Source organism: Odontesthes bonariensis, chromosome 11 (assembly GCF_027942865.1).
Source record: "Odontesthes bonariensis isolate fOdoBon6 chromosome 11, fOdoBon6.hap1, whole genome shotgun sequence".
NCBI lineage: Eukaryota > Metazoa > Chordata > Actinopteri > Atheriniformes > Atherinopsidae > Odontesthes > Odontesthes bonariensis.
Window position 1 is genome coordinate 31,575,912 of NC_134516.1, and position 22,219 is coordinate 31,598,130.

The following is a 22,219-nucleotide window of genomic DNA, read 5'->3' on the forward strand; positions in this document are numbered from 1 at the left end:
CTATTTTAGAAGTCGGAATACAATAACAGATTCTGTTTCAGAATCTATAAAAAGCTGGTTTGGGATTCCATTGCTGGCTTACGGCCACACCACCCTGAACACGCCTGATCTCATCAGATCTCAGAAGCCAAGCAGAGTCGGGCCTGGTTAGTACTTGGATGGGAGACCGCCTGGGAATACCAGGTGCTGTAAGCCTTTTGGCTTCTCCAGGCGCATGCAGTTTGGCTACGTCAAATGCAAAAGTAGTCCCTGTTTGACTTTTTGGAACTTGTCCTTTCTCAGGACAAAGTTAAATGTATGAGGATCAAAGCCAACAATGGCCTGGGACATCTCAGCAGATCCAGGATCAGCAACATGGAGACTGAGAGCCAAACAGAAACAGAGGTGTCTGCCAACCAATCAGCAGCAGCCCAAGCTGGTTAACTTCCTGGTGTCTGTGTGGCACACGGTGATGGTCAGATGTTACATGCAGGCCGCAGAGAGAAGAGAAAAAAGCTTACAGCACCTGGTATTCCCAAGCGGTCTCCCATCCAAGTACTAACCAGGCCCGACCCTGCTTGGCTTCCGAGATCGGACGAGATCGGGCGTGTTCAGGGCGGTGTGGCCGTAAGCCACAGTCCCTGTGACAAATATATGTTATATAGGTGCTGGAACCATACGTTTCCCCTATTTTTACCAGAGAGCTGGCTTGAGAGGCTGCTGTTGAGCCTGCACGTTGACTTCCCTGATGTGATTGTTCTCTGCAGCTGAAAATGGGACTCTCAGATAACTGTCTGTCAAGCTCCTCTGTTCCCTGTGTGTAGTTTTGTGTCCGTTGTCATATAGAGAAACCAGGGAAGCTCAATCCCACGACATGCTCATAAACTGCGTCTTCTCTAAACGGTATAGTTCTATTTTAGAAGTCGGAATACAATAACAGATTCTGTTTCAGAATCTATAAAAAGCTGGTTTGGGATTCCATTGCTGGCTTACGGCCACACCACCCTGAACACGCCTGATCTCATCAGATCTCAGAAGCCAAGCAGAGTCGGGCCTGGTTAGTACTTGGATGGGGGACCGCCTGGGAATACCAGGTGCTGTAAGCCTTTTGGCTTCTCCAGGCGCATGCAGTTTGGCTACGTCAAATGCAAAAGTAGTCCCTGTTTGACTTTTTGGAACTTGTCCTTTCTGAGGACAAAGTTAAATGTATGAGGATCAAAGCCAACAATGGCCTGGGACATCTCAGCAGATCCAGGATCAGCAACATGGAGACTGAGAGCCAAACAGAAACAGAGGTGTCTGCCAACCAATCAGCAGCAGCCCAAGCTGGTTAACTTCCTGGTGTCTGTGTGGCACACGGTGATGGTCAGATGTTACATGCAGGCCGCAGAGAGAAGAGAAAAAAGCTTACAGCACCTGGTATTCCCAAGCGGTCTCCCATCCAAGTACTAACCAGGCCCGACCCTGCTTGGCTTCCGAGATCGGACGAGATCGGGCGTGTTCAGGGCGGTGTGGCCGTAAGCCACAGTCCCTGTGACAAATATATGTTATATAGGTGCTGGAACCATACGTTTCCCCTATTTTTACCAGAGAGCTGGCTTGAGAGGCTGCTGTTGAGCCTGCACGTTGACTTCCCTGATGTGATTGTTCTCTGCAGCTGAAAATGGGACTCTCAGATAACTGTCTGTCAAGCTCCTCTGTTCCCTGTGTGTAGTTTTGTGTCCGTTGTCATATAGAGAAACCAGGGAAGCTCAATCCCACGACATGCTCATAAACTGCGTCTTCTCTAAACGGTATAGTTCTATTTTAGAAGTCGGAATACAATAACAGATTCTGTTTCAGAATCTATAAAAAGCTGGTTTGGGATTCCATTGCTGGCTTACGGCCACACCACCCTGAACACGCCTGATCTCATCAGATCTCAGAAGCCAAGCAGAGTCGGGCCTGGTTAGTACTTGGATGGGAGACCGCCTGGGAATACCAGGTGCTGTAAGCCTTTTGGCTTCTCCAGGCGCATGCAGTTTGGCTACGTCAAATGCAAAAGTAGTCCCTGTTTGACTTTTTGGAACTTGTCCTTTCTCAGGACAAAGTTAAATGTATGAGGATCAAAGCCAACAATGGCCTGGGACATCTCAGCAGATCCAGGATCAGCAACATGGAGACTGAGAGCCAAACAGAAACAGAGGTGTCTGCCAACCAATCAGCAGCAGCCCAAGCTGGTTAACTTCCTGGTGTCTGTGTGGCACACGGTGATGGTCAGATGTTACATGCAGGCCGCAGAGAGAAGAGAAAAAAGCTTACAGCACCTGGTATTCCCAAGCAGTCTCCCATCCAAGTACTAACCAGGCCCGACCCTGCTTGGCTTCCGAGATCGGACGAGATCGGGCGTGTTCAGGGCGGTGTGGCCGTAAGCCACAGTCCCTGTGACAAATATATGTTATATAGGTGCTGGAACCATACGTTTCCCCTATTTTTACCAGAGAGCTGGCTTGAGAGGCTGCTGTTGAGCCTGCACGTTGACTTCCCTGATGTGATTGTTCTCTGCAGCTGAAAATGGGACTCTCAGATAACTGTCTGTCAAGCTCCTCTGTTCCCTGTGTGTAGTTTTGTGTCCGTTGTCATATAGAGAAACCAGGGAAGCTCAATCCCACGACATGCTCATAAACTGCGTCTTCTCTAAACGGTATAGTTCTATTTTAGAAGTCGGAATACAATAACAGATTCTGTTTCAGAATCTATAAAAAGCTGGTTTGGGATTCCATTGCTGGCTTACGGCCACACCACCCTGAACACGCCTGATCTCATCAGATCTCAGAAGCCAAGCAGAGTCGGGCCTGGTTAGTACTTGGATGGGAGACCGCCTGGGAATACCAGGTGCTGTAAGCCTTTTGGCTTCTCCAGGCGCATGCAGTTTGGCTACGTCAAATGCAAAAGTAGTCCCTGTTTGACTTTTTGGAACTTGTCCTTTCTCAGGACAAAGTTAAATGTATGAGGATCAAAGCCAACAATGGCCTGGGACATCTCAGCAGATCCAGGATCAGCAACATGGAGACTGAGAGCCAAACAGAAACAGAGGTGTCTGCCAACCAATCAGCAGCAGCCCAAGCTGGTTAACTTCCTGGTGTCTGTGTGGCACACGGTGATGGTCAGATGTTACATGCAGGCCGCAGAGAGAAGAGAAAAAAGCTTACAGCACCTGGTATTCCCAAGCAGTCTCCCATCCAAGTACTAACCAGGCCCGACCCTGCTTGGCTTCCGAGATCGGACGAGATCGGGCGTGTTCAGGGCGGTGTGGCCGTAAGCCACAGTCCCTGTGACAAATATATGTTATATAGGTGCTGGAACCATACGTTTCCCCTATTTTTACCAGAGAGCTGGCTTGAGAGGCTGCTGTTGAGCCTGCACGTTGACTTCCCTGATGTGATTGTTCTCTGCAGCTGAAAATGGGACTCTCAGATAACTGTCTGTCAAGCTCCTCTGTTCCCTGTGTGTAGTTTTGTGTCCGTTGTCATATAGAGAAACCAGGGAAGCTCAATCCCACGACATGCTCATAAACTGCGTCTTCTCTAAACGGTATAGTTCTATTTTAGAAGTCGGAATACAATAACAGATTCTGTTTCAGAATCTATAAAAAGCTGGTTTGGGATTCCATTGCTGGCTTACGGCCACACCACCCTGAACACGCCTGATCTCATCAGATCTCAGAAGCCAAGCAGAGTCGGGCCTGGTTAGTACTTGGATGGGAGACCGCCTGGGAATACCAGGTGCTGTAAGCCTTTTGGCTTCTCCAGGCGCATGCAGTTTGGCTACGTCAAATGCAAAAGTAGTCCCTGTTTGACTTTTTGGAACTTGTCCTTTCTCAGGACAAAGTTAAATGTATGAGGATCAAAGCCAACAATGGCCTGGGACATCTCAGCAGATCCAGGATCAGCAACATGGAGACTGAGAGCCAAACAGAAACAGAGGTGTCTGCCAACCAATCAGCAGCAGCCCAAGCTGGTTAACTTCCTGGTGTCTGTGTGGCACACGGTGATGGTCAGATGTTACATGCAGGCCGCAGAGAGAAGAGAAAAAAGCTTACAGCACCTGGTATTCCCAAGCGGTCTCCCATCCAAGTACTAACCAGGCCCGACCCTGCTTGGCTTCCGAGATCGGACGAGATCGGGCGTGTTCAGGGCGGTGTGGCCGTAAGCCACAGTCCCTGTGACAAATATATGTTATATAGGTGCTGGAACCATACGTTTCCCCTATTTTTACCAGAGAGCTGGCTTGAGAGGCTGCTGTTGAGCCTGCACGTTGACTTCCCTGATGTGATTGTTCTCTGCAGCTGAAAATGGGACTCTCAGATAACTGTCTGTCAAGCTCCTCTGTTCCCTGTGTGTAGTTTTGTGTCCGTTGTCATATAGAGCAACCAGGGAAGCTCAATCCCACGACATGCTCATAAACTGCGTCTTCTCTAAACGGTATAGTTCTATTTTAGAAGTCGGAATACAATAACAGATTCTGTTTCAGAATCTATAAAAAGCTGGTTTGGGATTCCATTGCTGGCTTACGGCCACACCACCCTGAACACGCCTGATCTCATCAGATCTCAGAAGCCAAGCAGAGTTGGGCCTGGTTAGTACTTGGATGGGAGACCGCCTGGGAATACCAGGTGCTGTAAGCCTTTTGGCTTCTCCAGGCGCATGCAGTTTGGCTACGTCAAATGCAAAAGTAGTCCCTGTTTGACTTTTTGGAACTTGTCCTTTCTCAGGACAAAGTTAAATGTATGAGGATCAAAGCCAACAATGGCCTGGGACATCTCAGCAGATCCAGGATCAGCAACATGGAGACTGAGAGCCAAACAGAAACAGAGGTGTCTGCCAACCAATCAGCAGCAGCCCAAGCTGGTTAACTTCCTGGTGTCTGTGTGGCACACGGTGATGGTCAGATGTTACATGCAGGCCGCAGAGAGAAGAGAAAAAAGCTTACAGCACCTGGTATTCCCAAGCGGTCTCCCATCCAAGTACTAACCAGGCCCGACCCTGCTTGGCTTCCGAGATCAGACGAGATCGGGCGTGTTCAGGGCGGTGTGGCCGTAAGCCACAGTCCCTGTGACAAATATATGTTATATAGGTGCTGGAACCATACGTTTCCCCTATTTTTACCAGAGAGCTGGCTTGAGAGGCTGCTGTTGAGCCTGCTCGTTGACTTCCCTGATGTGATTGTTCTCTGCAGCTGAAAATGGGACTCTCAGATAACTGTCTGTCAAGCTCCTCTGTTCCCTGTGTGTAGTTTTGTGTCCGTTGTCATATAGAGAAACCAGGGAAGCTCAATCCCACGACATGCTCATAAACTGCGTCTTCTCTAAACGGTATAGTTCTATTTTAGAAGTCGGAATACAATAACAGATTCTGTTTCAGAATCTATAAAAAGCTGGTTTGGGATTCCATTGCTGGCTTACGGCCACACCACCCTGAACACGCCTGATCTCATCAGATCTCAGAAGCCAAGCAGAGTTGGGCCTGGTTAGTACTTGGATGGGAGACCGCCTGGGAATACCAGGTGCTGTAAGCCTTTTGGCTTCTCCAGGCGCATGCAGTTTGGCTACGTCAAATGCAAAAGTAGTCCCTGTTTGACTTTTTGGAACTTGTCCTTTCTCAGGACAAAGTTAAATGTATGAGGATCAAAGCCAACAATGGCCTGGGACATCTCAGCAGATCCAGGATCAGCAACATGGAGACTGAGAGCCAAACAGAAACAGAGGTGTCTGCCAACCAATCAGCAGCAGCCCAAGCTGGTTAACTTCCTGGTGTCTGTGTGGCACACGGTGATGGTCAGATGTTACATGCAGGCCGCAGAGAGAAGAGAAAAAAGCTTACAGCACCTGGTATTCCCAAGCGGTCTCCCATCCAAGTACTAACCAGGCCCGACCCTGCTTGGCTTCCGAGATCAGACGAGATCGGGCGTGTTCAGGGCGGTGTGGCCGTAAGCCACAGTCCCTGTGACAAATATATGTTATATAGGTGCTGGAACCATACGTTTCCCCTATTTTTACCAGAGAGCTGGCTTGAGAGGCTGCTGTTGAGCCTGCTCGTTGACTTCCCTGATGTGATTGTTCTCTGCAGCTGAAAATGGGACTCTCAGATAACTGTCTGTCAAGCTCCTCTGTTCCCTGTGTGTAGTTTTGTGTCCGTTGTCATATAGAGAAACCAGGGAAGCTCAATCCCACGACATGCTCATAAACTGCGTCTTCTCTAAACGGTATAGTTCTATTTTAGAAGTCGGAATACAATAACAGATTCTGTTTCAGAATCTATAAAAAGCTGGTTTGGGATTCCATTGCTGGCTTACGGCCACACCACCCTGAACACGCCTGATCTCATCAGATCTCAGAAGCCAAGCAGAGTCGGGCCTGGTTAGTACTTGGATGGGAGACCGCCTGGGAATACCAGGTGCTGTAAGCCTTTTGGCTTCTCCAGGCGCATGCAGTTTGGCTACGTCAAATGCAAAAGTAGTCCCTGTTTGACTTTTTGGAACTTGTCCTTTCTCAGGACAAAGTTAAATGTATGAGGATCAAAGCCAACAATGGCCTGGGACATCTCAGCAGATCCAGGATCAGCAACATGGAGACTGAGAGCCAAACAGAAACAGAGGTGTCTGCCAACCAATCAGCAGCAGCCCAAGCTGGTTAACTTCCTGGTGTCTGTGTGGCACACGGTGATGGTCAGATGTTACATGCAGGCCGCAGAGAGAAGAGAAAAAAGCTTACAGCACCTGGTATTCCCAAGCGGTCTCCCATCCAAGTACTAACCAGGCCCGACCCTGCTTGGCTTCCGAGATCGGACGAGATCGGGCGTGTTCAGGGCGGTGTGGCCGTAAGCCACAGTCCCTGTGACAAATATATGTTATATAGGTGCTGGAACCATACGTTTCCCCTATTTTTACCAGAGAGCTGGCTTGAGAGGCTGCTGTTGAGCCTGCACGTTGACTTCCCTGATGTGATTGTTCTCTGCAGCTGAAAATGGGACTCTCAGATAACTGTCTGTCAAGCTCCTCTGTTCCCTGTGTGTAGTTTTGTGTCCGTTGTCATATAGAGAAACCAGGGAAGCTCAATCCCACGACATGCTCATAAACTGCGTCTTCTCTAAACGGTATAGTTCTATTTTAGAAGTCGGAATACAATAACAGATTCTGTTTCAGAATCTATAAAGAGCTGGTTTGGGATTCCATTGCTGGCTTACGGCCACACCACCCTGAACACGCCTGATCTCATCAGATCTCAGAAGCCAAGCAGAGTCGGGCCTGGTTAGTACTTGGATGGGAGACCGCCTGGGAATACCAGGTGCTGTAAGCCTTTTGGCTTCTCCAGGCGCATGCAGTTTGGCTACGTCAAATGCAAAAGTAGTCCCTGTTTGACTTTTTGGAACTTGTCCTTTCTCAGGACAAAGTTAAATGTATGAGGATCAAAGCCAACAATGGCCTGGGACATCTCAGCAGATCCAGGATCAGCAACATGGAGACTGAGAGCCAAACAGAAACAGAGGTGTCTGCCAACCAATCAGCAGCAGCCCAAGCTGGTTAACTTCCTGGTGTCTGTGTGGCACACGGTGATGGTCAGATGTTACATGCAGGCCGCAGAGAGAAGAGAAAAAAGCTTACAGCACCTGGTATTCCCAAGCGGTCTCCCATCCAAGTACTAACCAGGCCCGACCCTGCTTGGCTTCCGAGATCTGACGAGATCGGGCGTGTTCAGGGCGGTGTGGCCGTAAGCCACAGTCCCTGTGACAAATATATGTTATATAGGTGCTGGAACCATACGTTTCCCCTATTTTTACCAGAGAGCTGGCTTGAGAGGCTGCTGTTGAGCCTGCACGTTGACTTCCCTGATGTGATTGTTCTCTGCAGCTGAAAATGGGACTCTCAGATAACTGTCTGTCAAGCTCCTCTGTTCCCTGTGTGTAGTTTTGTGTCCGTTGTCATATAGAGAAACCAGGGAAGCTCAATCCCACGACATGCTCATAAACTGCGTCTTCTCTAAACGGTATAGTTCTATTTTAGAAGTCGGAATACAATAACAGATTCTGTTTCAGAATCTATAAAAAGCTGGTTTGGGATTCCATTGCTGGCTTACGGCCACACCACCCTGAACACGCCTGATCTCATCAGATCTCAGAAGCCAAGCAGAGTCGGGCCTGGTTAGTACTTGGATGGGAGACCGCCTGGGAATACCAGGTGCTGTAAGCCTTTTGGCTTCTCCAGGCGCATGCAGTTTGGCTACGTCAAATGCAAAAGTAGTCCCTGTTTGACTTTTTGGAACTTGTCCTTTCTCAGGACAAAGTTAAATGTATGAGGATCAAAGCCAACAATGGCCTGGGACATCTCAGCAGATCCAGGATCAGCAACATGGAGACTGAGAGCCAAACAGAAACAGAGGTGTCTGCCAACCAATCAGCAGCAGCCCAAGCTGGTTAACTTCCTGGTGTCTGTGTGGCACACGGTGATGGTCAGATGTTACATGCAGGCCGCAGAGAGAAGAGAAAAAAGCTTACAGCACCTGGTATTCCCAAGCAGTCTCCCATCCAAGTACTAACCAGGCCCGACCCTGCTTGGCTTCCGAGATCGGACGAGATCGGGCGTGTTCAGGGCGGTGTGGCCGTAAGCCACAGTCCCTGTGACAAATATATGTTATATAGGTGCTGGAACCATACGTTTCCCCTATTTTTACCAGAGAGCTGGCTTGAGAGGCTGCTGTTGAGCCTGCACGTTGACTTCCCTGATGTGATTGTTCTCTGCAGCTGAAAATGGGACTCTCAGATAACTGTCTGTCAAGCTCCTCTGTTCCCTGTGTGTAGTTTTGTGTCCGTTGTCATATAGAGAAACCAGGGAAGCTCAATCCCACGACATGCTCATAAACTGCGTCTTCTCTAAACGGTATAGTTCTATTTTAGAAGTCGGAATACAATAACAGATTCTGTTTCAGAATCTATAAAAAGCTGGTTTGGGATTCCATTGCTGGCTTACGGCCACACCACCCTGAACACGCCTGATCTCATCAGATCTCAGAAGCCAAGCAGAGTCGGGCCTGGTTAGTACTTGGATGGGGGACCGCCTGGGAATACCAGGTGCTGTAAGCCTTTTGGCTTCTCCAGGCGCATGCAGTTTGGCTACGTCAAATGCAAAAGTAGTCCCTGTTTGACTTTTTGGAACTTGTCCTTTCTGAGGACAAAGTTAAATGTATGAGGATCAAAGCCAACAATGGCCTGGGACATCTCAGCAGATCCAGGATCAGCAACATGGAGACTGAGAGCCAAACAGAAACAGAGGTGTCTGCCAACCAATCAGCAGCAGCCCAAGCTGGTTAACTTCCTGGTGTCTGTGTGGCACACGGTGATGGTCAGATGTTACATGCAGGCCGCAGAGAGAAGAGAAAAAAGCTTACAGCACCTGGTATTCCCAAGCGGTCTCCCATCCAAGTACTAACCAGGCCCGACCCTGCTTGGCTTCCGAGATCGGACGAGATCGGGCGTGTTCAGGGCGGTGTGGCCGTAAGCCACAGTCCCTGTGACAAATATATGTTATATAGGTGCTGGAACCATACGTTTCCCCTATTTTTACCAGAGAGCTGGCTTGAGAGGCTGCTGTTGAGCCTGCACGTTGACTTCCCTGATGTGATTGTTCTCTGCAGCTGAAAATGGGACTCTCAGATAACTGTCTGTCAAGCTCCTCTGTTCCCTGTGTGTAGTTTTGTGTCCGTTGTCATATAGAGAAACCAGGGAAGCTCAATCCCACGACATGCTCATAAACTGCGTCTTCTCTAAACGGTATAGTTCTATTTTAGAAGTCGGAATACAATAACAGATTCTGTTTCAGAATCTATAAAAAGCTGGTTTGGGATTCCATTGCTGGCTTACGGCCACACCACCCTGAACACGCCTGATCTCATCAGATCTCAGAAGCCAAGCAGAGTCGGGCCTGGTTAGTACTTGGATGGGAGACCGCCTGGGAATACCAGGTGCTGTAAGCCTTTTGGCTTCTCCAGGCGCATGCAGTTTGGCTACGTCAAATGCAAAAGTAGTCCCTGTTTGACTTTTTGGAACTTGTCCTTTCTCAGGACAAAGTTAAATGTATGAGGATCAAAGCCAACAATGGCCTGGGACATCTCAGCAGATCCAGGATCAGCAACATGGAGACTGAGAGCCAAACAGAAACAGAGGTGTCTGCCAACCAATCAGCAGCAGCCCAAGCTGGTTAACTTCCTGGTGTCTGTGTGGCACACGGTGATGGTCAGATGTTACATGCAGGCCGCAGAGAGAAGAGAAAAAAGCTTACAGCACCTGGTATTCCCAAGCAGTCTCCCATCCAAGTACTAACCAGGCCCGACCCTGCTTGGCTTCCGAGATCGGACGAGATCGGGCGTGTTCAGGGCGGTGTGGCCGTAAGCCACAGTCCCTGTGACAAATATATGTTATATAGGTGCTGGAACCATACGTTTCCCCTATTTTTACCAGAGAGCTGGCTTGAGAGGCTGCTGTTGAGCCTGCACGTTGACTTCCCTGATGTGATTGTTCTCTGCAGCTGAAAATGGGACTCTCAGATAACTGTCTGTCAAGCTCCTCTGTTCCCTGTGTGTAGTTTTGTGTCCGTTGTCATATAGAGAAACCAGGGAAGCTCAATCCCACGACATGCTCATAAACTGCGTCTTCTCTAAACGGTATAGTTCTATTTTAGAAGTCGGAATACAATAACAGATTCTGTTTCAGAATCTATAAAAAGCTGGTTTGGGATTCCATTGCTGGCTTACGGCCACACCACCCTGAACACGCCTGATCTCATCAGATCTCAGAAGCCAAGCAGAGTCGGGCCTGGTTAGTACTTGGATGGGAGACCGCCTGGGAATACCAGGTGCTGTAAGCCTTTTGGCTTCTCCAGGCGCATGCAGTTTGGCTACGTCAAATGCAAAAGTAGTCCCTGTTTGACTTTTTGGAACTTGTCCTTTCTCAGGACAAAGTTAAATGTATGAGGATCAAAGCCAACAATGGCCTGGGACATCTCAGCAGATCCAGGATCAGCAACATGGAGACTGAGAGCCAAACAGAAACAGAGGTGTCTGCCAACCAATCAGCAGCAGCCCAAGCTGGTTAACTTCCTGGTGTCTGTGTGGCACACGGTGATGGTCAGATGTTACATGCAGGCCGCAGAGAGAAGAGAAAAAAGCTTACAGCACCTGGTATTCCCAAGCGGTCTCCCATCCAAGTACTAACCAGGCCCGACCCTGCTTGGCTTCCGAGATCTGACGAGATCGGGCGTGTTCAGGGCGGTGTGGCCGTAAGCCACAGTCCCTGTGACAAATATATGTTATATAGGTGCTGGAACCATACGTTTCCCCTATTTTTACCAGAGAGCTGGCTTGAGAGGCTGCTGTTGAGCCTGCACGTTGACTTCCCTGATGTGATTGTTCTCTGCAGCTGAAAATGGGACTCTCAGATAACTGTCTGTCAAGCTCCTCTGTTCCCTGTGTGTAGTTTTGTGTCCGTTGTCATATAGAGCAACCAGGGAAGCTCAATCCCACGACATGCTCATAAACTGCGTCTTCTCTAAACGGTATAGTTCTATTTTAGAAGTCGGAATACAATAACAGATTCTGTTTCAGAATCTATAAAAAGCTGGTTTGGGATTCCATTGCTGGCTTACGGCCACACCACCCTGAACACGCCTGATCTCATCAGATCTCAGAAGCCAAGCAGAGTCGGGCCTGGTTAGTACTTGGATGGGAGACCGCCTGGGAATACCAGGTGCTGTAAGCCTTTTGGCTTCTCCAGGCGCATGCAGTTTGGCTACGTCAAATGCAAAAGTAGTCCCTGTTTGACTTTTTGGAACTTGTCCTTTCTCAGGACAAAGTTAAATGTATGAGGATCAAAGCCAACAATGGCCTGGGACATCTCAGCAGATCCAGGATCAGCAACATGGAGACTGAGAGCCAAACAGAAACAGAGGTGTCTGCCAACCAATCAGCAGCAGCCCAAGCTGGTTAACTTCCTGGTGTCTGTGTGGCACACGGTGATGGTCAGATGTTACATGCAGGCCGCAGAGAGAAGAGAAAAAAGCTTACAGCACCTGGTATTCCCAAGCGGTCTCCCATCCAAGTACTAACCAGGCCCGACCCTGCTTGGCTTCCGAGATCGGACGAGATCGGGCGTGTTCAGGGCGGTGTGGCCGTAAGCCACAGTCCCAGTGACAAATATATGTTATATAGGTGCTGGAACCATACGTTTCCCCTATTTTTACCAGAGAGCTGGCTTGAGAGGCTGCTGTTGAGCCTGCATGTTGACTTCCCTGATGTGATTGTTCTCTGCAGCTGAAAATGGGACTCTCAGATAACTGTCTGTCAAGCTCCTCTGTTCCCTGTGTGTAGTTTTGTGTCCGTTGTCATATAGAGCAACCAGGGAAGCTCAATCCCACGACATGCTCATAAACTGCGTCTTCTCTAAACGGTATAGTTCTATTTTAGAAGTCGGAATACAATAACAGATTCTGTTTCAGAATCTATAAAAAGCTGGTTTGGGATTCCATTGCTGGCTTACGGCCACACCACCCTGAACACGCCTGATCTCATCAGATCTCAGAAGCCAAGCAGAGTCGGGCCTGGTTAGTACTTGGATGGGAGACCGCCTGGGAATACCAGGTGCTGTAAGCCTTTTGGCTTCTCCAGGCGCATGCAGTTTGGCTACGTCAAATGCAAAAGTAGTCCCTGTTTGACTTTTTGGAACTTGTCCTTTCTCTGGACAAAGTTAAATGTATGAGGATCAAAGCCAACAATGGCCTGGGACATCTCAGCAGATCCAGGATCAGCAACATGGAGACTGAGAGCCAAACAGAAACAGAGGTGTCTGCCAACCAATCAGCAGCAGCCCAAGCTGGTTAACTTCCTGGTGTCTGTGTGGCACACGGTGATGGTCAGATGTTACATGCAGGCCGCAGAGAGAAGAGAAAAAAGCTTACAGCACCTGGTATTCCCAAGCGGTCTCCCATCCAAGTACTAACCAGGCCCGACCCTGCTTGGCTTCCGAGATCGGACGAGATCGGGCGTGTTCAGGGCGGTGTGGCCGTAAGCCACAGTCCCTGTGACAAATATATGTTATATAGGTGCTGGAACCATACGTTTCCCCTATTTTTACCAGAGAGCTGGCTTGAGAGGCTGCTGTTGAGCCTGCACGTTGACTTCCCTGATGTGATTGTTCTCTGCAGCTGAAAATGGGACTCTCAGATAACTGTCTGTCAAGCTCCTCTGTTCCCTGTGTGTAGTTTTGTGTCCGTTGTCATATAGAGCAACCAGGGAAGCTCAATCCCACGACATGCTCATAAACTGCGTCTTCTCTAAACGGTATAGTTCTATTTTAGAAGTCGGAATACAATAACAGATTCTGTTTCAGAATCTATAAAAAGCTGGTTTGGGATTCCATTGCTGGCTTACGGCCACACCACCCTGAACACGCCTGATCTCATCAGATCTCAGAAGCCAAGCAGAGTCGGGCCTGGTTAGTACTTGGATGGGAGACCGCCTGGGAATACCAGGTGCTGTAAGCCTTTTGGCTTCTCCAGGCGCATGCAGTTTGGCTACGTCAAATGCAAAAGTAGTCCCTGTTTGACTTTTTGGAACTTGTCCTTTCTCAGGACAAAGTTAAATGTATGAGGATCAAAGCCAACAATGGCCTGGGACATCTCAGCAGATCCAGGATCAGCAACATGGAGACTGAGAGCCAAACAGAAACAGAGGTGTCTGCCAACCAATCAGCAGCAGCCCAAGCTGGTTAACTTCCTGGTGTCTGTGTGGCACACGGTGATGGTCAGATGTTACATGCAGGCCGCAGAGAGAAGAGAAAAAAGCTTACAGCACCTGGTATTCCCAAGCGGTCTCCCATCCAAGTACTAACCAGGCCCGACCCTGCTTGGCTTCCGAGATCGGACGAGATCGGGCGTGTTCAGGGCAGTGTGGCCGTAAGCCACAGTCCCTGTGACAAATATATGTTATATAGGTGCTGGAACCATACGTTTCCCCTATTTTTACCAGAGAGCTGGCTTGAGAGGCTGCTGTTGAGCCTGCACGTTGACTTCCCTGATGTGATTGTTCTCTGCAGCTGAAAATGGGACTCTCAGATAACTGTCTGTCAAGCTCCTCTGTTCCCTGTGTGTAGTTTTGTGTCCGTTGTCATATAGAGAAACCAGGGAAGCTCAATCCCACGACATGCTCATAAACTGCGTCTTCTCTAAACGGTATAGTTCTATTTTAGAAGTCGGAATACAATAACAGATTCTGTTTCAGAATCTATAAAAAGCTGGTTTGGGATTCCATTGCTGGCTTACGGCCACACCACCCTGAACACGCCTGATCTCATCAGATCTCAGAAGCCAAGCAGAGTCGGGCCTGGTTAGTACTTGGATGGGAGACCGCCTGGGAATACCAGGTGCTGTAAGCCTTTTGGCTTCTCCAGGCGCATGCAGTTTGGCTACGTCAAATGCAAAAGTAGTCCCTGTTTGACTTTTTGGAACTTGTCCTTTCTCAGGACAAAGTTAAATGTATGAGGATCAAAGCCAACAATGGCCTGCTGGGACATCTCAGCAGATCCAGGATCAGCAACATGGAGACTGAGAGCCAAACAGAAACAGAGGTGTCTGCCAACCAATCAGCAGCAGCCCAAGCTGGTTAACTTCCTGGTGTCTGTGTGGCACACGGTGATGGTCAGATGTTACATGCAGGCCGCAGAGAGAAGAGAAAAAAGCTTACAGCACCTGGTATTCCCAAGCGGTCTCCCATCCAAGTACTAACCAGGCCCGACCCTGCTTGGCTTCCGAGATCGGACGAGATCGGGCGTGTTCAGGGCAGTGTGGCCGTAAGCCACAGTCCCTGTGACAAATATATGTTATATAGGTGCTGGAACCATACGTTTCCCCTATTTTTACCAGAGAGCTGGCTTGAGAGGCTGCTGTTGAGCCTGCACGTTGACTTCCCTGATGTGATTGTTCTCTGCAGCTGAAAATGGGACTCTCAGATAACTGTCTGTCAAGCTCCTCTGTTCCCTGTGTGTAGTTTTGTGTCCGTTGTCATATAGAGAAACCAGGGAAGCTCAATCCCACGACATGCTCATAAACTGCGTCTTCTCTAAACGGTATAGTTCTATTTTAGAAGTCGGAATACAATAACAGATTCTGTTTCAGAATCTATAAAAAGCTGGTTTGGGATTCCATTGCTGGCTTACGGCCACACCACCCTGAACACGCCTGATCTCATCAGATCTCAGAAGCCAAGCAGAGTCGGGCCTGGTTAGTACTTGGATGGGAGACCGCCTGGGAATACCAGGTGCTGTAAGCCTTTTGGCTTCTCCAGGCGCATGCAGTTTGGCTACGTCAAATGCAAAAGTAGTCCCTGTTTGACTTTTTGGAACTTGTCCTTTCTCAGGACAAAGTTAAATGTATGAGGATCAAAGCCAACAATGGCCTGCTGGGACATCTCAGCAGATCCAGGATCAGCAACATGGAGACTGAGAGCCAAACAGAAACAGAGATGTCTGCCAACCAATCAGCAGCAGCCCAAGCTGGTTAACTTCCTGGTGTCTGTGTGGCACACGGTGATGGTCAGATGTTACATGCAGGCCGCAGAGAGAAGAGAAAAAAGCTTACAGCACCTGGTATTCCCAAGCGGTCTCCCATCCAAGTACTAACCAGGCCCGACCCTGCTTGGCTTCCGAGATCGGACGAGATCGGGCGTGTTCAGGGCAGTGTGGCCGTAAGCCACAGTCCCTGTGACAAATATATGTTATATAGGTGCTGGAACCATACGTTTCCCCTATTTTTACCAGAGAGCTGGCTTGAGAGGCTGCTGTTGAGCCTGCACGTTGACTTCCCTGATGTGATTGTTCTCTGCAGCTGAAAATGGGACTCTCAGATAACTGTCTGTCAAGCTCCTCTGTTCCCTGTGTGTAGTTTTGTGTCCGTTGTCATATAGAGAAACCAGGGAAGCTCAATCCCACGACATGCTCATAAACTGCGTCTTCTCTAAACGGTATAGTTCTATTTTAGAAGTCGGAATACAATAACAGATTCTGTTTCAGAATCTATAAAAAGCTGGTTTGGGATTCCATTGCTGGCTTACGGCCACACCACCCTGAACACGCCAGCTCTCAGAAGCCAAGCAGAGTCGGGCCTGGTTAGTACTTGGATGGGAGACCGCCTGGGAATACCAGGTGCTGTAAGCCTTTTGGCTTCTCCAGGCGCATGCAGTTTGGCTACGTCAAATGCAAAAGTAGTCCCTGTTTGACTTTTTGGAACTTGTCCTTTCTCAGGACAAAGTTAAATGTATGAGGATCAAAGCCAACAATGGCCTGCTGGGACATCTCAGCAGATCCAGGATCAGCAACATGGAGACTGAGAGCCAAACAGAAACAGAGGTGTCTGCCAACCAATCAGCAGCAGCCCAAGCTGGTTAACTTCCTGGTGTCTGTGTGGCACACGGTGATGGTCAGATGTTACATGCAGGCCGCAGAGAGAAGAGAAAAAAGCTTACAGCACCTGGTATTCCCAAGCGGTCTCCCATCCAAGTACTAACCAGGCCCGACCCTGCTTGGCTTCCGAGATCGGACGAGATCGGGCGTGTTCAGGGCGGTGTGGCCGTAAGCCACAGTCCCTGTGACAAATATATGTTATATAGGTGCTGGAACCATACGTTTCCCCTATTTTTACCAGAGAGCTGGCTTGAGAGGCTGCTGTTGAGCCTGCACGTTGACTTCCCTGATGTGATTGTTCTCTGCAGCTGAAAATGGGACTCTCAGATAACTGTCTGTCAAGCTCCTCTGTTCCCTGTGTGTAGTTTTGTGTCCGTTGTCATATAGAGAAACCAGGGAAGCTCAATCCCACGACATGCTCATAAACTGCGTCTTCTCTAAACGGTATAGTTCTATTTTAGAAGTCGGAATACAATAACAGATTCTGTTTCAGAATCTATAAAAAGCTGGTTTGGGATTCCATTGCTGGCTTACGGCCACACCACCCTGAACACGCCTGATCTCATCAGATCTCAGAAGCCAAGCAGAGTCGGGCCTGGTTAGTACTTGGATGGGAGACAGCCTGGGAATACCAGGTGCTGTAAGCCTTTTGGCTTCTCCAGGCGCATGCAGTTTGGCTACGTCAAATGCAAAAGTAGTCCCTGTTTGACTTTTTGGAACTTGTCCTTTCTCAGGACAAAGTTAAATGTATGAGGATCAAAGCCAACAATGGCCTGGGACATCTCAGCAGATCCAGGATCAGCAACATGGAGACTGAGAGCCAAACAGAAACAGAGGTGTCTGCCAACCAATCAGCAGCAGCCCAAGCTGGTTAACTTCCTGGTGTCTGTGTGGCACACGGTGATGGTCAGATGTTACATGCAGGCCGCAGAGAGAAGAGAAAAAAGCTTACAGCACCTGGTATTCCCAAGCGGTCTCCCATCCAAGTACTAACCAGGCCCGACCCTGCTTGGCTTCCGAGATCGGACGAGATCGGGCGTGTTCAGGGCAGTGTGGCCGTAAGCCACAGTCCCTGTGACAAATATATGTTATATAGGTGCTGGAACCATACGTTTCCCCTATTTTTACCAGAGAGCTGGCTTGAGAGGCTGCTGTTGAGCCTGCACGTTGACTTCCCTGATGTGATTGTTCTCTGCAGCTGAAAATGGGACTCTCAGATAACTGTCTGTCAAGCTCCTCTGTTCCCTGTGTGTAGTTTTGTGTCCGTTGTCATATAGAGAAACCAGGGAAGCTCAATCCCACGACATGCTCATAAACTGCGTCTTCTCTAAACGGTATAGTTCTATTTTAGAAGTCGGAATACAATAACAGATTCTGTTTCAGAATCTATAAAAAGCTGGTTTGGGATTCCATTGCTGGCTTACGGCCACACCACCCTGAACACGCCAGATCTCAGAAGCCAAGCAGAGTCGGGCCTGGTTAGTACTTGGATGGGAGACCGCCTGGGAATACCAGGTGCTGTAAGCCTTTTGGCTTCTCCAGGCGCATGCAGTTTGGCTACGTCAAATGCAAAAGTAGTCCCTGTTTGACTTTTTGGAACTTGTCCTTTCTCAGGACAAAGTTAAATGTATGAGGATCAAAGCCAACAATGGCCTGCTGGGACATCTCAGCAGATCCAGGATCAGCAACATGGAGACTGAGAGCCAAACAGAAACAGAGGTGTCTGCCAACCAATCAGCAGCAGCCCAAGCTGGTTAACTTCCTGGTGTCTGTGTGGCACACGGTGATGGTCAGATGTTACATGCAGGCCGCAGAGAGAAGAGAAAAAAGCTTACAGCACCTGGTATTCCCAAGCGGTCTCCCATCCAAGTACTAACCAGGCCCGACCCTGCTTGGCTTCCGAGATCGGACGAGATCGGGCGTGTTCAGGGCGGTGTGGCCGTAAGCCACAGTCCCTGTGACAAATATATGTTATATAGGTGCTGGAACCATACGTTTCCCCTATTTTTACCAGAGAGCTGGCTTGAGAGGCTGCTGTTGAGCCTGCACGTTGACTTCCCTGATGTGATTGTTCTCTGCAGCTGAAAATGGGACTCTCAGATAACTGTCTGTCAAGCTCCTCTGTTCCCTGTGTGTAGTTTTGTGTCCGTTGTCATATAGAGAAACCAGGGAAGCTCAATCCCACGACATGCTCATAAACTGCGTCTTCTCTAAACGGTATAGTTCTATTTTAGAAGTCGGAATACAATAACAGATTCTGTTTCAGAATCTATAAAAAGCTGGTTTGGGATTCCATTGCTGGCTTACGGCCACACCACCCTGAACACGCCTGATCTCATCAGATCTCAGAAGCCAAGCAGAGTCGGGCCTGGTTAGTACTTGGATGGGAGACCGCCTGGGAATACCAGGTGCTGTAAGCCTTTTGGCTTCTCCAGGCGCATGCAGTTTGGCTACGTCAAATGCAAAAGTAGTCCCTGTTTGACTTTTTGGAACTTGTCCTTTCTCAGGACAAAGTTAAATGTATGAGGATCAAAGCCAACAATGGCCTGCTGGGACATCTCAGCAGATCCAGGATCAGCAACATGGAGACTGAGAGCCAAACAGAAACAGAGGTGTCTGCCAACCAATCAGCAGCAGCCCAAGCTGGTTAACTTCCTGGTGTCTGTGTGGCACACGGTGATGGTCAGATGTTACATGCAGGCCGCAGAGAGAAGAGAAAAAAGCTTACAGCACCTGGTATTCCCAAGCGGTCTCCCATCCAAGTACTAACCAGGCCCGACCCTGCTTGGCTTCCGAGATCGGACGAGATCGGGCGTGTTCAGGGCGGTGTGGCCGTAAGCCACAGTCCCTGTGACAAATATATGTTATATAGGTGCTGGAACCATACGTTTCCCCTATTTTTACCAGAGAGCTGGCTTGAGAGGCTGCTGTTGAGCCTGCACATTGACTTCCCTGATGTGATTGTTCTCTGCAGCTGAAAATGGGACTCTCAGATAACTGTCTGTCAAGCTCCTCTGTTCCCTGTGTGTAGTTTTGTGTCCGTTGTCATATAGAGAAACCAGGGAAGCTCAATCCCACGACATGCTCATAAACTGCGTCTTCTCTAAACGGTATAGTTCTATTTTAGAAGTCGGAATACAATAACAGATTCTGTTTCAGAATCTATAAAAAGCTGGTTTGGGATTCCATTGCTGGCTTACAGCCACACCACCCTGAACACGCCTGATCTCATCAGATCTCAGAAGCCAAGCAGAGTCGGGCCTGGTTAGTACTTGGATGGGAGACCGCCTGGGAATACCAGGTGCTGTAAGCCTTTTGGCTTCTCCAGGCGCATGCAGTTTGGCTACGTCAAATGCAAAAGTAGTCCCTGTTTGACTTTTTGGAACTTGTCCTTTCTCAGGACAAAGTTAAATGTATGAGGATCAAAGCCAACAATGGCCTGGGACATCTCAGCAGATCCAGGATCAGCAACATGGAGACTGAGAGCCAAACAGAAACAGAGGTGTCTGCCAACCAATCAGCAGCAGCCCAAGCTGGTTAACTTCCTGGTGTCTGTGTGGCACACGGTGATGGTCAGATGTTACATGCAGGCCGCAGAGAGAAGAGAAAAAAGCTTACAGCACCTGGTATTCCCAAGCGGTCTCCCATCCAAGTACTAACCAGGCCCGACCCTGCTTGGATTCCGAGATCTGACGAGATCGGGCGTGTTCAGGGCGGTGTGGCCGTAAGCCACAGTCCCTGTGACAAATATATGTTATATAGGTCCTGGAACCATACGTTTCCCCTATTTTTACCAGAGAGCTGGCTTGAGAGGCTGCTGTTGAGCCTGCACGTTGACTTCCCTGATGTGATTGTTCTCTGCAGCTGAAAATGGGACTCTCAGATAACTGTCTGTCAAGCTCCTCTGTTCCCTGTGTGTAGTTTTGTGTCCGTTGTCATATAGAGAAACCAGGGAAGCTCAATCCCACGACATGCTCATAAACTGCGTCTTCTCTAAACGGTATAGTTCTATTTTAGAAGTCGGAATACAATAACAGATTCTGTTTCAGAATCTATAAAAAGCTGGTTTGGGATTCCATTGCTGGCTTACGGCCACACCACCCTGAACACGCCTGATCTCATCAGATCTCAGAAGCCAAGCAGAGTCGGGCCTGGTTAGTACTTGGATGGGAGACCGCCTGGGAATACCAGGTGCTGTAAGCCTTTTGGCTTCTCCAGGCGCATGCAGTTTGGCTACGTCAAATGCAAAAGTAGTCCCTGTTTGACTTTTTGGAACTTGTCCTTTCTCAGGACAAAGTTAAATGTATGAGGATCAAAGCCAACAATGGCCTGGGACATCTCAGCAGATCCAGGATCAGCAACATGGAGACTGAGAGCCAAACAGAAACAGAGGTGTCTGCCAACCAATCAGCAGCAGCCCAAGCTGGTTAACTTCCTGGTGTCTGTGTGGCACACGGTGATGGTCAGATGTTACATGCAGGCCGCAGAGAGAAGAGAAAAAAAGCTTACAGCACCTGGTATTCCCAAGCGGTCTCCCATCCAAGTACTAACCAGGCCCGACCCTGCTTGGCTTCCGAGATCGGACGAGATCGGGCGTGTTCAGGGCAGTGTGGCCGTAAGCCACAGTCCTTGTGACAAATATATGTTATATAGGTGCTGGAACCATACGTTTCCCCTATTTTTACCAGAGAGCTGGCTTGAGAGGCTGCTGTTGAGCCTGCACGTTGACTTCCCTGATGTGATTGTTCTCTGCAGCTGAAAATGGGACTCTCAGATAACTGTCTGTCAAGCTCCTCTGTTCCCTGTGTGTAGTTTTGTGTCCGTTGTCATATAGAGAAACCAGGGAAGCTCAATCCCACGACATGCTCATAAACTGCGTCTTCTCTAAACGGTATAGTTCTATTTTAGAAGTCGGAATACAATAACAGATTCTGTTTCAGAATCTATAAAAAGCTGGTTTGGGATTCCATTGCTGGCTTACGGCCACACCACCCTGAACACGCCTGATCTCATCAGATCTCAGAAGCCAAGCAGAGTTGGGCCTGGTTAGTACTTGGATGGGAGACCGCCTGGGAATACCAGGTGCTGTAAGCCTTTTGGCTTCTCCAGGCGCATGCAGTTTGGCTACGTCAAATGCAAAAGTAGTCCCTGTTTGACTTTTTGGAACTTGTCCTTTCTCAGGACAAAGTTAAATGTATGAGGATCAAAGCCAACAATGGCCTGGGACATCTCAGCAGATCCAGGATCAGCAACATGGAGACTGAGAGCCAAACAGAAACAGAGGTGTCTGCCAACCAATCAGCAGCAGCCCAAGCTGGTTAACTTCCTGGTGTCTGTGTGGCACACGGTGATGGTCAGATGTTACATGCAGGCCGCAGAGAGAAGAGAAAAAAAGCTTACAGCACCTGGTATTCCCAAGCGGTCTCCCATCCAAGTACTAACCAGGCCCGACCCTGCTTGGCTTCCGAGATCGGACGAGATCGGGCGTGTTCAGGGCGGTGTGGCCGTAAGCCACAGTCCCTGTGACAAATATATGTTATATAGGTGCTGGAACCATACGTTTCCCCTATTTTTACCAGAGAGCTGGCTTGAGAGGCTGCTGTTGAGCCTGCACATTGACTTCCCTGATGTGATTGTTCTCTGCAGCTGAAAATGGGACTCTCAGATAACTGTCTGTCAAGCTCCTCTGTTCCCTGTGTGTAGTTTTGTGTCCGTTGTCATATAGAGAAACCAGGGAAGCTCAATCCCACGACATGCTCATA

At 48.9% G+C, this 22,219-nt stretch overlaps 48 non-coding genes and 2 pseudogenes across 48 annotated transcripts; 25 read left to right on the forward strand and 25 right to left on the reverse strand.

The window, feature by feature from the left end:
- Positions 1-76: 76 nt before the first annotated feature.
- Positions 77-195, forward strand: LOC142392334 (5S ribosomal RNA). Its single transcript, XR_012770992.1, has one exon. It is a non-coding gene; the product is annotated as a 5S ribosomal RNA (ribosomal RNA).
- A 298-nt stretch (positions 196-493) lies between these two features.
- LOC142392018 (5S ribosomal RNA) lies at positions 494-612 on the reverse strand. The gene has a single exon (XR_012770691.1). It is a non-coding gene; the product is annotated as a 5S ribosomal RNA (ribosomal RNA).
- A 354-nt stretch (positions 613-966) lies between these two features.
- On the forward strand, positions 967-1,085 carry LOC142392402 (5S ribosomal RNA). The gene has a single exon (XR_012771056.1). It is a non-coding gene; the product is annotated as a 5S ribosomal RNA (ribosomal RNA).
- Positions 1,086-1,383: 298 nt separating this feature from the next.
- LOC142392019 (5S ribosomal RNA) lies at positions 1,384-1,502 on the reverse strand. The gene has a single exon (XR_012770692.1). It is a non-coding gene; the product is annotated as a 5S ribosomal RNA (ribosomal RNA).
- Positions 1,503-1,856: 354 nt separating this feature from the next.
- On the forward strand, positions 1,857-1,975 carry LOC142392336 (5S ribosomal RNA). The gene has a single exon (XR_012770994.1). It is a non-coding gene; the product is annotated as a 5S ribosomal RNA (ribosomal RNA).
- Positions 1,976-2,273: 298 nt separating this feature from the next.
- Positions 2,274-2,392, reverse strand: LOC142392609 (5S ribosomal RNA). The gene has a single exon (XR_012771252.1). It is a non-coding gene; the product is annotated as a 5S ribosomal RNA (ribosomal RNA).
- A 354-nt stretch (positions 2,393-2,746) lies between these two features.
- Positions 2,747-2,865, forward strand: LOC142392337 (5S ribosomal RNA). The gene has a single exon (XR_012770995.1). It is a non-coding gene; the product is annotated as a 5S ribosomal RNA (ribosomal RNA).
- Positions 2,866-3,163: 298 nt separating this feature from the next.
- On the reverse strand, positions 3,164-3,282 carry LOC142392610 (5S ribosomal RNA). The gene has a single exon (XR_012771253.1). It is a non-coding gene; the product is annotated as a 5S ribosomal RNA (ribosomal RNA).
- Positions 3,283-3,636: 354 nt separating this feature from the next.
- Positions 3,637-3,755, forward strand: LOC142392338 (5S ribosomal RNA). Its single transcript, XR_012770996.1, has one exon. It is a non-coding gene; the product is annotated as a 5S ribosomal RNA (ribosomal RNA).
- Positions 3,756-4,053: 298 nt separating this feature from the next.
- On the reverse strand, positions 4,054-4,172 carry LOC142392022 (5S ribosomal RNA). Its single transcript, XR_012770694.1, has one exon. It is a non-coding gene; the product is annotated as a 5S ribosomal RNA (ribosomal RNA).
- Positions 4,173-4,526: 354 nt separating this feature from the next.
- On the forward strand, positions 4,527-4,645 carry LOC142392122 (5S ribosomal RNA). The gene has a single exon (XR_012770791.1). It is a non-coding gene; the product is annotated as a 5S ribosomal RNA (ribosomal RNA).
- Positions 4,646-4,943: 298 nt separating this feature from the next.
- LOC142392114 (5S ribosomal RNA) lies at positions 4,944-5,062 on the reverse strand. The gene has a single exon (XR_012770783.1). It is a non-coding gene; the product is annotated as a 5S ribosomal RNA (ribosomal RNA).
- A 354-nt stretch (positions 5,063-5,416) lies between these two features.
- Positions 5,417-5,535, forward strand: LOC142392123 (5S ribosomal RNA). Its single transcript, XR_012770792.1, has one exon. It is a non-coding gene; the product is annotated as a 5S ribosomal RNA (ribosomal RNA).
- A 298-nt stretch (positions 5,536-5,833) lies between these two features.
- LOC142392115 (5S ribosomal RNA) lies at positions 5,834-5,952 on the reverse strand. Its single transcript, XR_012770784.1, has one exon. It is a non-coding gene; the product is annotated as a 5S ribosomal RNA (ribosomal RNA).
- Positions 5,953-6,306: 354 nt separating this feature from the next.
- On the forward strand, positions 6,307-6,425 carry LOC142392339 (5S ribosomal RNA). The gene has a single exon (XR_012770997.1). It is a non-coding gene; the product is annotated as a 5S ribosomal RNA (ribosomal RNA).
- A 298-nt stretch (positions 6,426-6,723) lies between these two features.
- On the reverse strand, positions 6,724-6,842 carry LOC142392023 (5S ribosomal RNA). The gene has a single exon (XR_012770695.1). It is a non-coding gene; the product is annotated as a 5S ribosomal RNA (ribosomal RNA).
- Positions 6,843-7,196: 354 nt separating this feature from the next.
- Positions 7,197-7,315, forward strand: LOC142392340 (5S ribosomal RNA). The gene has a single exon (XR_012770998.1). It is a non-coding gene; the product is annotated as a 5S ribosomal RNA (ribosomal RNA).
- Positions 7,316-7,613: 298 nt separating this feature from the next.
- LOC142392098 (5S ribosomal RNA) lies at positions 7,614-7,732 on the reverse strand. The gene has a single exon (XR_012770768.1). It is a non-coding gene; the product is annotated as a 5S ribosomal RNA (ribosomal RNA).
- A 354-nt stretch (positions 7,733-8,086) lies between these two features.
- Positions 8,087-8,205, forward strand: LOC142392342 (5S ribosomal RNA). Its single transcript, XR_012770999.1, has one exon. It is a non-coding gene; the product is annotated as a 5S ribosomal RNA (ribosomal RNA).
- A 298-nt stretch (positions 8,206-8,503) lies between these two features.
- LOC142392612 (5S ribosomal RNA) lies at positions 8,504-8,622 on the reverse strand. The gene has a single exon (XR_012771255.1). It is a non-coding gene; the product is annotated as a 5S ribosomal RNA (ribosomal RNA).
- A 354-nt stretch (positions 8,623-8,976) lies between these two features.
- On the forward strand, positions 8,977-9,095 carry LOC142392403 (5S ribosomal RNA). Its single transcript, XR_012771057.1, has one exon. It is a non-coding gene; the product is annotated as a 5S ribosomal RNA (ribosomal RNA).
- Positions 9,096-9,393: 298 nt separating this feature from the next.
- LOC142392024 (5S ribosomal RNA) lies at positions 9,394-9,512 on the reverse strand. The gene has a single exon (XR_012770696.1). It is a non-coding gene; the product is annotated as a 5S ribosomal RNA (ribosomal RNA).
- A 354-nt stretch (positions 9,513-9,866) lies between these two features.
- On the forward strand, positions 9,867-9,985 carry LOC142392343 (5S ribosomal RNA). The gene has a single exon (XR_012771000.1). It is a non-coding gene; the product is annotated as a 5S ribosomal RNA (ribosomal RNA).
- A 298-nt stretch (positions 9,986-10,283) lies between these two features.
- LOC142392613 (5S ribosomal RNA) lies at positions 10,284-10,402 on the reverse strand. The gene has a single exon (XR_012771256.1). It is a non-coding gene; the product is annotated as a 5S ribosomal RNA (ribosomal RNA).
- Positions 10,403-10,756: 354 nt separating this feature from the next.
- Positions 10,757-10,875, forward strand: LOC142392344 (5S ribosomal RNA). Its single transcript, XR_012771001.1, has one exon. It is a non-coding gene; the product is annotated as a 5S ribosomal RNA (ribosomal RNA).
- Positions 10,876-11,173: 298 nt separating this feature from the next.
- Positions 11,174-11,292, reverse strand: LOC142392100 (5S ribosomal RNA). The gene has a single exon (XR_012770769.1). It is a non-coding gene; the product is annotated as a 5S ribosomal RNA (ribosomal RNA).
- Positions 11,293-11,646: 354 nt separating this feature from the next.
- LOC142392345 (5S ribosomal RNA) lies at positions 11,647-11,765 on the forward strand. Its single transcript, XR_012771002.1, has one exon. It is a non-coding gene; the product is annotated as a 5S ribosomal RNA (ribosomal RNA).
- Positions 11,766-12,063: 298 nt separating this feature from the next.
- On the reverse strand, positions 12,064-12,182 carry LOC142392025 (5S ribosomal RNA). Its single transcript, XR_012770697.1, has one exon. It is a non-coding gene; the product is annotated as a 5S ribosomal RNA (ribosomal RNA).
- Positions 12,183-12,536: 354 nt separating this feature from the next.
- Positions 12,537-12,655, forward strand: LOC142392346 (5S ribosomal RNA). The gene has a single exon (XR_012771003.1). It is a non-coding gene; the product is annotated as a 5S ribosomal RNA (ribosomal RNA).
- A 298-nt stretch (positions 12,656-12,953) lies between these two features.
- LOC142392026 (5S ribosomal RNA) lies at positions 12,954-13,072 on the reverse strand. The gene has a single exon (XR_012770698.1). It is a non-coding gene; the product is annotated as a 5S ribosomal RNA (ribosomal RNA).
- Positions 13,073-13,426: 354 nt separating this feature from the next.
- Positions 13,427-13,545, forward strand: LOC142392348 (5S ribosomal RNA). The gene has a single exon (XR_012771005.1). It is a non-coding gene; the product is annotated as a 5S ribosomal RNA (ribosomal RNA).
- Positions 13,546-13,843: 298 nt separating this feature from the next.
- LOC142392528 (5S ribosomal RNA) lies at positions 13,844-13,962 on the reverse strand. Its single transcript, XR_012771174.1, has one exon. It is a non-coding gene; the product is annotated as a 5S ribosomal RNA (ribosomal RNA).
- A 354-nt stretch (positions 13,963-14,316) lies between these two features.
- On the forward strand, positions 14,317-14,435 carry LOC142392349 (5S ribosomal RNA). Its single transcript, XR_012771006.1, has one exon. It is a non-coding gene; the product is annotated as a 5S ribosomal RNA (ribosomal RNA).
- Positions 14,436-14,736: 301 nt separating this feature from the next.
- Positions 14,737-14,855, reverse strand: LOC142392529 (5S ribosomal RNA). Its single transcript, XR_012771175.1, has one exon. It is a non-coding gene; the product is annotated as a 5S ribosomal RNA (ribosomal RNA).
- Positions 14,856-15,209: 354 nt separating this feature from the next.
- On the forward strand, positions 15,210-15,328 carry LOC142392350 (5S ribosomal RNA). Its single transcript, XR_012771007.1, has one exon. It is a non-coding gene; the product is annotated as a 5S ribosomal RNA (ribosomal RNA).
- A 301-nt stretch (positions 15,329-15,629) lies between these two features.
- On the reverse strand, positions 15,630-15,748 carry LOC142392530 (5S ribosomal RNA). The gene has a single exon (XR_012771176.1). It is a non-coding gene; the product is annotated as a 5S ribosomal RNA (ribosomal RNA).
- A 354-nt stretch (positions 15,749-16,102) lies between these two features.
- On the forward strand, positions 16,103-16,211 carry LOC142393720 (5S ribosomal RNA; annotated as a pseudogene).
- Positions 16,212-16,512: 301 nt separating this feature from the next.
- Positions 16,513-16,631, reverse strand: LOC142392028 (5S ribosomal RNA). The gene has a single exon (XR_012770700.1). It is a non-coding gene; the product is annotated as a 5S ribosomal RNA (ribosomal RNA).
- Positions 16,632-16,985: 354 nt separating this feature from the next.
- LOC142393435 (5S ribosomal RNA) lies at positions 16,986-17,104 on the forward strand. The gene has a single exon (XR_012772040.1). It is a non-coding gene; the product is annotated as a 5S ribosomal RNA (ribosomal RNA).
- A 298-nt stretch (positions 17,105-17,402) lies between these two features.
- Positions 17,403-17,521, reverse strand: LOC142392531 (5S ribosomal RNA). Its single transcript, XR_012771177.1, has one exon. It is a non-coding gene; the product is annotated as a 5S ribosomal RNA (ribosomal RNA).
- A 354-nt stretch (positions 17,522-17,875) lies between these two features.
- LOC142393704 (5S ribosomal RNA) lies at positions 17,876-17,984 on the forward strand (annotated as a pseudogene).
- A 301-nt stretch (positions 17,985-18,285) lies between these two features.
- LOC142392029 (5S ribosomal RNA) lies at positions 18,286-18,404 on the reverse strand. The gene has a single exon (XR_012770701.1). It is a non-coding gene; the product is annotated as a 5S ribosomal RNA (ribosomal RNA).
- A 354-nt stretch (positions 18,405-18,758) lies between these two features.
- On the forward strand, positions 18,759-18,877 carry LOC142392351 (5S ribosomal RNA). Its single transcript, XR_012771008.1, has one exon. It is a non-coding gene; the product is annotated as a 5S ribosomal RNA (ribosomal RNA).
- Positions 18,878-19,178: 301 nt separating this feature from the next.
- On the reverse strand, positions 19,179-19,297 carry LOC142392030 (5S ribosomal RNA). The gene has a single exon (XR_012770702.1). It is a non-coding gene; the product is annotated as a 5S ribosomal RNA (ribosomal RNA).
- A 354-nt stretch (positions 19,298-19,651) lies between these two features.
- On the forward strand, positions 19,652-19,770 carry LOC142392382 (5S ribosomal RNA). The gene has a single exon (XR_012771037.1). It is a non-coding gene; the product is annotated as a 5S ribosomal RNA (ribosomal RNA).
- Positions 19,771-20,068: 298 nt separating this feature from the next.
- Positions 20,069-20,187, reverse strand: LOC142393153 (5S ribosomal RNA). Its single transcript, XR_012771772.1, has one exon. It is a non-coding gene; the product is annotated as a 5S ribosomal RNA (ribosomal RNA).
- Positions 20,188-20,541: 354 nt separating this feature from the next.
- On the forward strand, positions 20,542-20,660 carry LOC142392352 (5S ribosomal RNA). The gene has a single exon (XR_012771009.1). It is a non-coding gene; the product is annotated as a 5S ribosomal RNA (ribosomal RNA).
- A 299-nt stretch (positions 20,661-20,959) lies between these two features.
- LOC142392532 (5S ribosomal RNA) lies at positions 20,960-21,078 on the reverse strand. Its single transcript, XR_012771178.1, has one exon. It is a non-coding gene; the product is annotated as a 5S ribosomal RNA (ribosomal RNA).
- A 354-nt stretch (positions 21,079-21,432) lies between these two features.
- LOC142392126 (5S ribosomal RNA) lies at positions 21,433-21,551 on the forward strand. Its single transcript, XR_012770794.1, has one exon. It is a non-coding gene; the product is annotated as a 5S ribosomal RNA (ribosomal RNA).
- Positions 21,552-21,850: 299 nt separating this feature from the next.
- LOC142392031 (5S ribosomal RNA) lies at positions 21,851-21,969 on the reverse strand. Its single transcript, XR_012770703.1, has one exon. It is a non-coding gene; the product is annotated as a 5S ribosomal RNA (ribosomal RNA).
- Positions 21,970-22,219: the final 250 nt, after the last annotated feature.